General features: G+C 42.3%; 1 protein-coding gene across 1 annotated transcript in view; it reads left to right on the top strand.

The window, feature by feature from the left end:
- KIF11 (kinesin family member 11) overlaps positions 1–15,452 on the top strand; it is a 1,847,788-nt gene that overhangs the window by 1,139,858 nt on the left and 692,478 nt on the right. The window lies entirely within an intron of this gene.

Raw genomic sequence — 15,452 nt, 5'->3', positions numbered from 1 at the left:
CTTGCTCTATTAGAAGTTAGCATTTGTATGTCAGGTAGTGACAGTTAACATTTTTTTAAGTGAACAGTTTTACTTTTAGATGTTAACATGAAATTTTGGCCTTGGGAATATTTTAACTTATAATGGCTCATGTCTAGAAATAAGGGTATGTTTATGCTCACTGTTGTAGTTGCTCAGAAATTACATGTTTGACACCATGGTGGCATTGGACATGGCAGGCAGCCTTTTCTGATTCATTTTGTTTTGGATAGAATATATCTGGTTGATGGCACTCTTGTCTAACCTAGCACAAGGGGTCATGAGGCTACATCATGCTCTATTCTTAAAACAGAACAAGCTATGATTTTGGAAGTGTTGGTGTGTGACTTGCTTCCTTCAAATAATGTCATTAACCTGAGAAACTGGCATCTATCCTCTCACCCTAAATCTCCCTTAATATAGACAGGCAACACGTGACCGATCAGACATCCCTTCTTCCCCAGTTGAGGACTTGACCCATTTACTGGGAAGCCAGACTGAACCGATGGACTGGACAATACTTTCATCTGCATTAGCAAATAAGTTCTCTTACTATAGTAAGAAAGAACTAGAGGTGGTGCAAAGTGTTACCTCTTACCACAGATGTGCTGATGTCTAGGTGGAAGAGCATCCACTCATTGGGGAGGGGGTGAGTGTGAAATGCTGTGAAGGTTAGATCGGACTTTGGGGCTTATATGGCACAGTTCCAACCATGAACATACTTTAACATCTTCAGTTATGGTAAGATTTGTATGTTTCACTCTTGAAATCATTACATCTGGGGATTTAGCGCATGTGGGTTGTTAGACCAGCCAGAATTTCAGATCCCAGCATACCTTCCCCATTGCTGGCCAATAGTGTGTTCACCACAGGCATTTCCATGATACTGTTAAAGGCTAATGTAGGCTGATCAACTTTAGTTCTCTGCCTCGTGCTTGTTGTACCAGATATAGCCCATGGGGCTGGGCCACAACAGTTAAGCCTCTGTTTGGTATGCAACTCCCGTTAGGTAGCCTCCTTTGCCACTTCGCTATAAATAACTGTTGTGATGTTGTCCACTTCATTTTTTAAACGTGTGGTAGCTGTTATCGCAACAAACAGGCTGCTTTCTTTTCAGCTTGAGCTCCTCCCCACCCAAAATGCCCTGCACCCCAGAATACCCCAGATCTGGTTTGCCCCGCTTCAAGTTAGCAGAGTTCTGTCATTCTTGAGCTTCTCCTAATTAAATTTGGGTGAAGTTTCTTTTGTTCTCCCTACCTAGTACTCTAATTCTGTAGTACTTCAGTTATTGAGCGATACTTCTGTATCGTTTCTAATTTTTTTCTGTTAGGTTTTTCTCTTCCCTATTCACACACATACTTAAAAAAAATTCCTTCTGTCTTTCTGCTCTTTTGCTCTTTCACTCTAGCTGATCATAAACCTTTAAGGTTTAAAAGTGCACTTCTTGTGGGTGGATGATTGCTCTGATGCCCACAGCGAGTGCGTTTACTGCTTGGCACCTAACCATTTGTAAACACCTTGCGAAATCTGTAGAGTTTTCCATCCTTTGGCTTTGACAGATAGCAGGAGCAAACTGGTGTTAAAAGGTTTGCACCTTCCTTCACCTTAGGGGATGCCTTCTACATCAGAGGCTCAGCCCCCTCCCAAAAAACCCAGAGGAGTCCAGCAGACCTCTCACATGATCCTCTTCTGAACAGCTGCGGTATAAGGCGAAATCTTCAGAACTGACTCAGTCAGCTCTGCGCCCTGTTGCCACTGTCTTTTCTTAGCCCCGATCATCTTCTGCTCTGTGGCTGAGTATTGCTTCCATGGCATCAGCTCCTACGGTTCCTGTGCCTGGTTCGGCACTGTCAGGACAATAGAGATCCTCCAGACCTCTGTCCACTTTTGTGTCTTTCTGAAGCCTAAATTCCAAGGACATCTAATCTCGTGAGGCCATTTCTCGAGCGACAGATCCAGAAGGGGCTTGTCTGCTCCATCCACATCTGGATCTGAGTTTCCTCATTCCAGCCAGTAACTCATTTCCAATCCGACCTTTGATTTTGGAGTCTGTTAAGTTGTTTCCCAGTGCCATGGGATAAGAGCTGCTAGAGAATTATTCTTTGTCCTGACTTTCTTCCTGGGAATAACAGCTGACAGACTTGTTCTACGCCCTGACTTCCTTCCTGAGTGTGTTTGAGCTGTAGCGTCAAGGTTGGTTCTGGGGGGGGGGGGGTTAACTTAGACTCCACAGCTTTTGGAGACATCTCTTCCCCTCAAAGCCTCAGTCTTTGACAGCTTGGCTCCGACTTCTACCTTCCAGCAGGAGGCTTGAACTCACCAGGAGGAGTTTTCTCCATTGTCTTGGCTCTGGTGGGGCAGCTTCAGTTTGTTCAGAGCCCTTCTGCTTTTGAGGTCATGGAGAGGGTTCTCTATATTCCTTGGAGACACTCTCCGGTTACCACTATGGAACCTTTTCATACTTGATTTGGAAAGCCTCTACACCCTCCCCTCGGTGGATCTCCAGGCTTCTTCTGACACCACCTAAAGGACTTTTACTACCATATAGAAATGGAAAGGGCACTTCAGGAGTTAAATGCGTTTGTCTGGGCACCTGTCACTGCCAGATCCGGGCACTTCTGTTTGTTATCGTTACTGTTCAAAACATCCATCTGTGGTAGCAGTTCATCTATTGACTGCAAGGTTTGGATATTTCCATGTCTGGACGACTGGCTTCTGACTGCTCCAACCAGGCATCTTCTCCTTCGGGCCAGGGATTATTTTCTTAAGTTGGCCCCAATCCTGGGAATAACCAACATGCAGAAGTCTTGGTTGGACCTTGTACAAGCCATAGACTTCATCTGGGCCCTACTAGACACAAGAACATCTTACCCTATCTTTTGTGAGGTAAGAATATCAAACCTGAAATTTCACATTAGCCAGATTTTGACCATTCCAAAGCCTTGGGCCAATCTAGTTCTCAGCATTAGGCTCAATGGTGGCTAATATAACCCTTCTGCCCATGCCACATTTTCACATGCAGATATTACAATGGACCTTAGTGGTCCAGTGGTCACTTCTCAGACCTTTTCTGAATTTTCCCATCATCCTCTCGTGTGCAAGGAGTCTTGGCTTTGGTGGTTTCACTCTGCCAAAGTTACTCAAGGATGCCCACTCGTCCATCCCCCAGATGCCACCCAGTATGGGTGGGGAGGCATTGTCTTGGTCTGACATTCCAAGACATGTGGACACCTCAAGAGACCAAGTTGCGTATCAGTATATTGTAGAGGAGTGGTTCTTCTAGTGTTGCAAGAACTTGACTGCTTTCTACCTTTTGGAGACTATTGCGATCTAAGTGGGCAAATATGCCGGTGGTTTGGTACATCAAATGGGGAGGGACCAGGTCTTAACCCTGTATGTTGAGAAGTGATGTGTGGCAGTGGGCGATTTTTATATGAACCACTTTCTGGTAGCAACGCACATTCTGGGGGAGTCCAACACATTAACTGACAGGCTCAGCTGAGTGTTACTAATCCCTCTCAAGTGGTCTCTGAACCAGTCAGTGGCAGACATGCTCTTCTAGAAATCTGGTCATCCTTGCTGCGATCTCTGCATCCCCTTTCAACAAATGCAGCAGGTATTTTGCATTGATTCTTCCTCCGGGACAGTCCCCTGGGGACCCTGTTGTCCATGCTTCGTTCTCTGGTCTTTATGCCTTTCTTCCTGTACCATTAATTCCCAAGTTCCTGCAGAAGGTTTTCAGGTTGCGAAGCAAAGTAATTCTCATTGCCCCATTTTGGTCTTGACAAACCTGGTACCTTTCTTTGCTGTCGCACCTGGTTTGCCTTCCGATGAGATTGGATTCAAGTCCAGATCTGCTTTCTCATCCATTTGGGTATCCACAGAGAGAGAGTTTGAAATTAACCGCATGGTTTTTCCACTTCCAATGATGGCAAGATTTCCCAAACTCTCTTCCCCATCTTGAGAAATTTTTATTTCCTCTCATAGGTCTTCAATGCACAAAATTTACAAAAATAAAGAGATTTGTCCTTTTGGGCTGAACAAAAACAGTTGGGTCCTTTACAGTCCCCGTGGCAGTCGTATTATATTTTTGGCTTTCCTTTTCCAGGTTGGTGCTAGTTACTCTACTGTCAAAGTTCAACTAGCTGCAATATCCAGTTTTTATGCTAAATCTTATCCCTTGCTTCTTCTAAACTTTGTAAAGCATTTCTTAGGGGCACTTTTCTGCTCCGGTCTTCAGTGAAAAATCCTACTCCCTCATGGGATCTGACTAATTTTGCAAGCTTTCATCCATCGCCCCTTTGAACTCTCAGCGACTGTGGATTTGAAATTTCTCTCCTGGAAGACTGTTTTTAGTAGCTATTGCATTCACCATAAGACTGTCTGAACTTCAAGCCCTTTCGGCAAAATTTCCATATTTATTTTTCCACAGGGACAGTGTGACCCTGTGTACTATTTTTTTTACCCAAGGTGGCTACTGAGAAAAGCATTAATCAGTCCAATCTTTGGTCGTTTTTTTTTTTTTTTTTTTTCCTGATTATCAAAACAAAGCGGAATACACTATGCATTTGCTCTATGTACATAGGCAATTCGTTTTTCTGTACGTATACCCAAGCCCTTCAGGAAGTTTTATCAGATGTTCATCGTGCATACAGCTGCAGTCATAACAGATGGGTTCTCCTGCAGTCAGGCGGGTCCTCGGTCGGCAGAATTCAAAAGTCTAGGTCCGGCGTCTGTTGTCGTTGCTTCTTCCCTGACGTCAGTGCGACGGGTATAAAGGAACCAGCCAACGCCATTTTCTTCAGTCTTTCTTGCTGCGCGGTGCCCGAAGCAGAAGCAGTTTGCAAATGCCGGTCGGCCAGCTCCTGAAATTACGAAAATTTTGAAACCCAAGTCTTCTTGAAAGCTAAGTACCCCATTGGGGAAACTTTTCTTGCCTCAGACCGATGTCAGACAAAGTTAATAATTGTATTTCATGTGGGAAGCAAATACCGCATAAGGATTTCCATTCCCTTTGTATTCCTTTAGGCCCAGACCACGACGTCTCAGTCTGTCGCTTTTGTGCTACATTCAACAAACGCACCATTAAGTGTCTTCGCCCAGCATTATTTTGGCAAAACATTTAACTATATTGTGTCGTCGGATACTGTGACTCCAGTTTTGTCTAAACGCAAAGATAAGGACCGACACACTAGGTCCGCAGCCTCTACCGACACCACGCTAAAGCCGACTACACGTGGTCCAGTTCTCAGCGAGGCGCCTACGCAGCCCCTGACTACCGGCGACACTTCATTGGCGGTGTCTCCTGTGCCCGAGGTCGCAGGCTCCTCGGCCCACACCCTGACTACAGATACCGAAGCCACTCTTGGCGTTGAATCTGTGTGGACAGGTCTACCTCCTCTCAAGGTGTCTTCAGACCTTCCTCTTCTTTTTCAATCAAGGCTTTCATTAAGTCTAAAGCAGCCATGCATTCTAAGAGACAAGCTACACAGGGCCCATCTCCAGGCCCCATGCCTAAAAAACAGATGCTTAAAATGGCTGAGGATTTAATTACTCTTATCAGGGGTTCTCAACCCCCTCCGGACAAAAGGCCCAGTGGAGGAAGAATCCCCCTCCTCTGATCAGGGCTCCATTATTTCAGAGCACTCTGATCAGGAGCATTCTTACTCCCCTTTTGAAGACTCTGATGCAGAGGAGTCCATTCCTTCTGTATCCCCCCCAGAGGATTACTCATTTGGGGAAACTTTGCATACCTTAAGGGAACACTTCCACTGGGACGGCCAAGATTATTCAGATTCCAAGAAAAGGCTTAGGGAATTTCTCTTGCTGTCTCAGCACAGGCCTCTGGCTATACCTCTTGTCTTGGACATTCTAGATGATGTTTACTCGGAGGCCTGCCTTAACCTGGATTCTCTACCTCCAGCCCCAGTCAAGCCTGACAGGTACTACAGGGTTCCTGACTCAAACCAATTTCTATACAAAAGCCATGCTGCTGACCCAGAAACTATCTCACAGGGCCCCAAGGGAATTAAGGCCTCCACTGCTAAAAATCCATTACCTTCAGAGAGAGATTCCAGATCCTTAGAAAGGTGGGGGGAAAAGGGGTATATACCTCGGCTACCTTAACCATGAGGGCATTAAACTGTCAGTTCCATATGCTAAAATACCAACAGTTTTTCTTATCACAATTGAAAAGTAAAATGTCACAACCTAAACAACCAGACTTGGAGTTGCAGGATTTGATGCATAGTGCAGAACAAGTGGGTAAGCATACCTTACAATGTGGTTTTGATGCTCTAGAGGCCTCATGTAAAGCTGCTGTTACAGGATCAGTCATACGTAGACATGCCTGGCTCAAGGAACAAACCTTGCCAGATCATGTCAAAGCAAAATTACTAGATGCCCCTCTACAAAAGGATGTATTATTTGGTGCTAATAATGCTGAGGAGGTGTTAAGGAAAATGGAGGAAAAGGCTAAATAAATGCAAACTGTGAAAGATTTTCTACAGGTACAACCCCCACGTTTCAGTGGAAATTGGCCTTCCAAAAATTGGACTTTTCCAGCCACGGACAGACCCCAAAGAGGTAGATACAGGCACCCCAAGGGCATAGGACAATCCCAAGGATCGTTTAGAGGCAGACAATGGCAAGCTCATACACAGAGGTGGTGAGGATAACTTGCAACCATTCAGAAAGCAAGCCCAATGACTTTCCCCTTTGCATGCCAAGCAAGACTGAAATGGCAGCACCCTTAGGAGGAAAACTGGCATTTTCAAAAAATTGGCATATTGTCACAAAAGACAAATGGATCCTGGACATTATAAACAGAGGCTACAGATTTCATTTTCACACCCTTCCAAAAATGAGGCATGCCAAACCTGCCACACAATCAAAGGGCAGAGGCACAAAGGCAAATTACAGATCTCAGACATGAAAGCTATTCAGGAGGTACCTATGCACGAACAAGGTCGAGGTTTTTATTCCAGACTATTCTTGGTACCAAGGAAGGGAAAAGATTGGAGACCTATTTTGGACCTATCCATCCTAAACACATTTCTACTCGTACCAAAATTCAAGATGCTCACTCTACAGCAGCTTCTTCCCATGCTGGACAAGGAGTCTTGGCTGGTAACATTGGACCTCAAGGAGGCATACCTGCATGTCCCAATCAGACAAAATTGCAGAAGATGCCTCAGATTTCTTGCAGGTTCAACCCATTATCAATTCTCTGCATTGCCCTTTGGCTTATCTACTGCGCCCAGAGTATTCACGAAATGCCTGGCATCAGTAATTGCCTACTGCAGACTTCAAGGGATACAAATATACCCCTATTTGGACGACTGCCTGATCCAAGCGGACAGCAAGCACATTCTTCTGGAACATCTGGCAATATTGTTGAACTCTCTGGGATACACAGTCAACAAAAGAAATCAGGACTAATACCCTCACGGAAAATTTTCCTGGGTGCCAACTTGGACACAAACACCCAGATGGCTTATCTCACGCCAGAGAAGCAGGGGCAACTAACTCAATATTTCAGAGCACTAGCAAATTGCACCAGGCTGACTGCAAGGAAAATCCTGCAGGCTCTGGGATTCATGGCATCTTGCATCTTACTAATCCCATGTGCAAAGCTGCATATGAGGAAATTTCAATGGTACCTGAAAAACCTATGGTCTCAACACAGCCACAGTTTGGAAACAATAATACCACTAATTCCATGTCTTCAAAAGGAATTTCTGTGGTGGGTTAAGCATGCCAAACACACAGGTCTTCCATTCAGCAAGCCTCAAGCAAATCAAGTAATCACAACAGACGCCTCGTACTACGCCTGGGGGGCGCACATGACAGATCGGTGCATTCAGGGCAAATGGTCCCAAAAAGAAAAGCACCTTCACATCAATCAAAAGGAAATGCTAGCAGTAATAAATGCTGTTATAGCTTTAAAAGACCTTCTGCAACCAGGTCAACTATTGATAAGAACGGACAACACCACAGTTATGTGGTACATGAACAAACCGGGAGGAACACATTCATACCCCCTATGCAGACTGGCCATGTCACTTTTGAACATGGCCATGGACTTGCAAATCGAACTACAAGCACAGTACTTGCCAGGCAAGGAAAACACGCTGGCAGACAACCTAAGCAGAAATATGACAGATCCACACGAATGGAAGTTGCATCCAAAAGTTTTTACAGAGATAATCCAAGCATGGGGAAGGCCAGACATAGATCTCTTTGCCTCCCACAAAAATCACCAATTCACAAAATTCTGCTCAAGGATTTTCCATCCAAAGGCCTGGAGAGTGGATGCTGTCTTTCAGTTGGACATCAATGACAGTTTATGCCTTCCCACCTTTTCCTCTGCTGCCCAAAGTTCTATTGAAATCCAGAACAGACAGACCAAAGATGATTCTCATTGCTCCAGACTGGCCAAGACAACACTGGTACCCACTCCTGAGGAGCCTGACGCATTCCCCACCATGGACTCTGCCTCTTCTCCTGACTCAGCACAGCTTCAAAACTCTTCACAGCCAGCTAAAAACACTCAATCTAGCCGCATGGAAGATTCCTTAGCATCACAACAGACCCTACTGTCCAAGGAGGTGCAGGAAGGCCGTTAACTTGAAAATCTTACTCCGCAAAATGGAAACTGTTTTGTCTGGAATGAGAAAAAGGGCCCGGATCCTGGAAAACTTAATTTATCTCAAATACTACAGTATCTAGCTGAGCTGCTAAGCAGTGGACTTTCATTCTCCTCCATCAAAATCCATGCCTCAGCCATTTCTGCAGAATACAACACTGATCCACCCTTATTCTCTCACCCTCTCTTAAGGCAGTTCCTCAGAGGGGCTAAGAACCTAAAACCCCCAAGGAAACAACCAATACCTGCTTGGCATGTCAATTTCATTCTGGAAAAACTGACCTTGCCTCCCTTTGAGCCAGCTGCCTCATCAGATTTGCAATATTTGTCCTGGAAAACAGCTTTCCTTCTGGCTATTATCTCAGCTTGTAGAGTTTCAGAACTACAAGCTCTCATGGCTGTGCAGCCTTTTATCATCTTCCATTAGGACAGAGTTTCCTTACGAACCAATCCGTCCTTTATGCCAAAAGTGGTATCCAGGGTAGCTTTGAATCAGGCCATACACTTTCCTACCTTTTATCCTAATCGTCAAAACAAAGGGGAGAGATTACTACATTCCTTGGACATCCACAGACAACTGCGTTATTATTTGGACAGAACAAAGCCTTTCAGAAAATCAGAACAGCTCTTTGTGTCCTATGCTATAGGAGCTCAAGGAAAGCCAATTTCCAAACAGACAATCTCAAAATGGATAGCCCACTGCATACGCTTTTGCTATTCTTTTCATGGCAAAACTGTACCTACAGACATCAGATCTCACTCCACAAGGGCTACAGCCACCTCTGCAGCTTTCCTCAGAGGAGTTCCTACCAAAGATATTTTGGAAGCAGCCACTTGGAGTTCTGTGCATACCTTCTCCAAGCACTACCACCTACCATTATACTCCAAAACTAGAGCAGGCTTTGCCACTGCAGTCTTGCAGGGCATCCTGGCTCCTAGTTCCACCTAGTGCCTACCACCCCTTCTTAGCTTGGGGATTCTACCCATCTGTTACGACTGCGGCTGTATGCACGATGAACATAGTACAGTTTTGTACCTACCATAAATGTAGATGTTCGAGTGCAGTCCAGGTTTCCCTCCCTCCTTCCCTGCTTGGGACAGGCCTATTGGCTAACACCTCCTCATACAATCTGATTGGGGTATTCATTTATGGTGTATTTGCTTGCAACTACTGTATTTTGATTATATTGCATTGCTTTATTGCACGAATTTATGTATTGGCTTCCTTCTGGGGGCACCTGACATCTGGGGCAAGGAAAACTGAATAAAATGGCGTCTGCTGGTTCCTTTATACCCGTGTCGCACTGACGTCAGGGAAGAAGCGACGACCATTGACGCCGGACCTAGACTTTGGAATTCAGCCGACCGAGGACCCGCCTGACGGCAGGAGAACCCATCTGTTATGACTGCAACTGTATTAGCACCGAACATCTACATTTATGGTAGGTACAAAACTGTACTTTTCTCTTTTTTAAATGTAGAGAGGTAAAGCTGTTAAAGTTATGTTAGAGAGATGGTTGAAAAGACTGCATTACCTTCATCTACTCTTTCAAAAATATTCCTTTACCAGGGCAAATAAAGGCCCATTCTACAAGGTCTGTGCTATGTCTCAAGCTTTTTGGTCTAGAGTCTCAATTGACATTTGTGCTGCTGCTTCTTTGTCAAATTACCACCCCTTTGTTGCACGTTATAAATTGGACATCATATCCAGGAGTAGAAGTGCTTTTGTTTCTACTGTTCTCCAGAATATCCTTCCAAGAGGGCCACCCTGGATTCTAATAGCTTAGGACTCTAGCCCACAAGCTAATGAAATGAAGAGTACATCAGATAAAGTTTAAGTTTTTACTATAACATTCCATCTGTTGTCCAGCCAGAGATTATCCATTTGAGTGCAATTCAGTTACTGCCTAGTAAGTAAATTGCCTGGATGCATGCAAAAAGAAAATGAGCCTGAAAGAGAATAAACTAAAAAAGGTAGAGATCATTGACTGGGAAGAATTTTTCAGCTGTTCAGCAAAAAGCAGTTTTAAGCTACAGCTTTGGTGCAAGACATGGCTTCCATTAATCTCTGAGGGGAAAAAAGTCAAATGTGATTAGAGTTAATTAAAATAAATAAAACTGGAGTATATCCACTCAAAGGCTGGAAAAATGGAAGAAGCTTTTAACAGATACTCAGATGAGCTGTTAAAAATGAAAATTCAGAGGCTGAAACGAAGAAAAAGCTGGCTGGTTATTTAACTGCACAAGAAGGTATGTTTCGAAAACTGGTATAATTTGAGGGCAGAGCATCTAGAGAAATTTAAGATTTTATGTTGTACCAGAGAAGCTTGAAGGAACAGACTGCCTTCATTTTATGAAGGCACAAATTAACTGGACTTATACTCCACAGCAGGAAGTTTTATAATTGAGAAGGCAGTACCATGTGTATGCTCTAAATATGGCCATGAGAAAGCAGCCAAGACCTTTAAAGATGCAAACCTACTAACAAAGTCCATCGACAAAAGGACTAAGTAGTAGAAGTTAGAGATGGTGTTTGGAAAATTCACTGTACATCTGGCATTTATTCCAGTAATCAAGGAATGTAGAGAGGTGGATATATTAAAGCTGCTGTATCCAGCTGTCTTAAGAATTTTTTTCCTGTAGGATTAAAGTCATTCTTAAATTCACGACAGGCTAAGGAGGAAATGCAAAAGTTTGCCCAACAAAATATGAGCAAAAAAGCAGAGTGGGACTGATTAATCTTCTGATGGTAAAGCAGATGGAGAGACTGCCATTAACCCTTCCACTGTTCCAAAGGAAAATGCTTGAGACAAAAGCTCAATAGTTGACTAGAGGAGTTGGGAGCACTGTGGAATTGAACTGGAATTTGAGTTTGGGAGATGTACAAGAACAGGAACACAAATTGGTGAATAGTGAGATTGGAATGCCTCAATCACATTTGTCATACAATTAACCGTTCGCCAACCAGCGCAACCACAAGTCTGCTCCAAGGACAAATGGTGGACAGAAATCGCCCACTTTTGACGCACTTAAATTTACTGTCAGAGAATTTTCGTCCAACGTAGCAGTCTGTATATTGAAACCAGGTGATTAAGCGCTTTCGTCCTAAAATACTGGATTTCACCCGAACAGTCTTAGTGGAAAAAATGCTATTTAATCACTAAAACATCACTACCCTCAATACAGTGATTGCACAATTACATCATTAAAAAGTGACAAATGCTATACTAAAATATGTAAAACCATACATGCACACTAAAAACTTGGTTATAAATTTATATGCATTATTCAAAATCTGTAGGTGAAATGTATATAAAAAGTATCATAGGAATAAAAACCATAAACCTAGGTTAAAATTTGAAAGCCGTATATTACCAGTATTTCATAGTTGAGTAGCACCGTATTTTAACACTGGTAGAATAGAGGCAGTCAAATAGTGCTTACTTTTTTTTTTAGTATTAAGAAATGTAGGTATTGCACTGCAAAAAGAGAAGCTACGCAAAAGCATATTTAAGTTAATGGCCTATAATCTTGATTTTGAGGTGGATGTGTAAAAGTGCACAAATCATTATGTATGCAGAGCTGATATATTTTCTCCTCTTACTTCTGCATAGGTGAGTGAATTAAGACTTTTGGCTTAGCTTAATAACAGATTTTCAATTGGAAACTAGTAAATGACAACCCTGAATGTAATTTTCCTTTAGCAGTAATTGTTTCAGCTAGTCTTTCAAGCTGTAAAACAGGAGTTCAGTTGTCTATTTCACTTTTCCATGGAAGCAAGCTGATAGATTAATAAGACCGAACACTGGTTTCTTTTTGGCTTAGTTAGATTTCTGAAAGTATGTCCGTATTCACATCTGGGAGAGGATGAATAAAGATCAATAAGACATCAGCTAGTACAAGTGAAAGCACAGCTAATGTGTCATAGAATGGATAAACTTTTTCAGGTCATCTTGGCCTGTGTTAGCAGCTGTGCATTAGGCACAAATACTCCTATTGGGGGGGGGGTTGACCTTCATAATTTGAGGATGTACATAGTTTTGTATTGAGTTAAATGGTTATGGGGGTATTTGTTTTAATAAAAACCCTTGAGTCTGTAATATGTGATTGATTCCAATGTTAAGAACAAAATGTATAAAGGATTAACCTGCCAAACATTTATTGGGAGCATTTATCACAAAAGCTTGAAATTAGGCATTTAAAAAGTTGCCATATGTTATAGGTGGAATGAAGACTTCTTACCATAATGGTAACACTGTTATCTTGGAATGTTAATGTTATCACAGGTGTAGTCAAAAAGAAAATATATTAAGAAATGTTGAGTGCAAATAGTGCTACAGGAGACTCATTTGGAAACAACTGAGTATGTCTATTTGATAAAAAAGAAAAATAGAAAAATCAGGATGGTTATTCTGCCAGGAACAAAGGAAAGAGGAGTAGTTGTATTAATTGCCGGAGGCGCTCCGGTAGTGGTGGAAGTGTGTGTGTTTGGGGGTAATGGCAGATTTGACACAGTAAGGAGATGCTGGCAAGTATTTATATTCCACCTGAAACTGCTATTTTGGAACTTAAAAATGTTTTGGGAGAAATTGGCATTCAGCAGGTAATGTTACTTGTGGGTGGTAACTGGAATTTGATTTTCAAACATGAGGCTGTATTTGGGGGGAGGGCCCAGAAGGGAAAATATCACAAGAGGGTAGATTTCTGTTGAACGGTTTGAAAATATTCGGTATGAAAGATGTGAATTCAGTAACAGGAACTCAGAATTTACATATTTCTCATGGTACAATAATAGACTTAATAGAAATTATTTTTGTGCAATATGTCCGCTTAATTGAAATTTTTGACTTGCATCCAGTGGCTTTCAGATCATGCACCAGTAATTGCAAAGATAATGCACTGTAAGAAGAGATCGGTCACTGACCGTTCCTCACTTACTTGTCGAGAGTAATTTAAGGAATGAGTAGTGGAAATTGCCTAGAGTTATTAGGGAAGATAATATACTCAGTTATAGCTGGTGGGATTAAATGTAAGGAGTTCAAAATAGGGTAGAAATAGAAAAATTCGTGGTTGAGATGCAATTCTTATTTAGAGGGGGCAACAGAGGGTTTAAGTATTAAAATAAGTGGAATGTCAGAGAACAGCAGCAGGCAGAGTGCTAAAAGGAAATAATGGAGTCCCTGGATAAATATGTACGAGTTGAAAACTATTGTGTTAAACAACTGTTTTTGATAACTCCAGAGCACAAAAACATTTGGCCCAGCAAATAGGGCAACGAAGTAGAAAGTGTCGTTGCCAAACTTGAGGAGCCTATAACTAGAAAAATAACCCGAAATCCTGTAGAGGTATTAAATATACTGTGGAAAGTTTATAAAAACGTGTGTAAAGCAAGAGAAGTGGGGAACTCGAGAAAAAGCATTAATGGAATTATTTATGGAAGGACTTGTATATGCCACGGTTAGAGGTAGTTGAGGCTCAACAACTAACAGTTAAGGTAAGAGGGGATGAGATACTAATACAGGAAATTCTCCAAGAACAGATGGTGTTCTGTAGAGATTTGGAAGCTAGGAGGGAAGAAAGTGATAAAAATCAAAAAAAATTTAAACTTATTTTACAAGTAGGGTAACCACCAACGTCATATGAAAAAGCTGTGATAGTTGTATTAAAGGTGGTAAAGCCCCATCTGATGCAGCTTTTAATATAGGCCCATCTCAGTTTTTAAACCATGAATATAGTGTTTGTTTACAATGGCTTAAAAGAATGGGAAAGGTGACGCCAAAATGATGGATATGGATCAATGTGTTTTTAGTGGGGAGGCAGGCATTTGACGACATTAACAGAACAATGATCTAGAAGGAAGTAGAAAGCAAGAAAATACTGCTGTTGGTAGATCTTGGTGCAGAGAAAGCATTTGACAGATGGGATTTTGAATAGGGCAATGGAAGCATTTGCATTTTGTGATGCAATACGTTGTGTACATGAGGACTTGGAGGCAAAAAAAATGGGTGGGGGGTTTCTAAGTTGTCTGAATAGAGGACCCAGACACTTTATTTAGAACCACTGGCAAAGAAAATAAGGAACTAGAAAATTAAATGATATAATTGGTATCCTTTTCAAGCTAAGGATGTGTGGGAAGAGACTGAATGAATTATAATACAAAAAAACAAATGGAAGATCTTGCCTATGAATTGCAAGATGTACGCAGTAAAAATGTTTGTTCACTTTAGATTTATTCACAGGTGAGGCATATTTTTATCAACCAGAGGAGCAGTTGTGGACTAATGGAGTCGAAGGATTTTATTTGGGGGGGGTTGAAGTCCGTTGGGATAAGTTGAGCCTTCCAACAGCACAAGGAGTCTTAGGATTACCTGATTTGAAGGGGTATTTCTGAGCTGCACACGGGCTGTTGTACACAACACAAGCAGAAAGCTACAATTCAAAGTGGCAAGAGATGATGCAGAGGGTTAAAAGAAATAAGGAAAGAATGGGATTTTATACTGATTCTTAAGTCAAACAATATATTCATAAAGTAGCAGAAAGTATATGAAGAACCAAGCCAACACAGGAATTGAGTTTCTGCCAAAAGGGATGACTTTGATTAAGGGTGCAACAAATAGAAGAGAGGAGACTGGAATTTTACTGGAGAAAACTGGCAAGGGAGCCAAACTATTCTAAACAAATAAGGAAGGAAACGTAATAGAGTGGGAAGAGGCCCAGAAGACCCTTGTATTTCTGGGTAGTTATGCCTTCCTATCAGAGATAGGGGAATCCTAAATGAGACCTGCAC

Source organism: Protopterus annectens, chromosome 14.part0, assembly GCF_019279795.1.
Source record: "Protopterus annectens isolate FY-2018-M chromosome 14.part0, PAN1.0, whole genome shotgun sequence".
NCBI lineage: Eukaryota > Metazoa > Chordata > Ceratodontiformes > Protopteridae > Protopterus > Protopterus annectens.
This window is presented reverse-complemented; position numbering and strand designations above follow the sequence as displayed.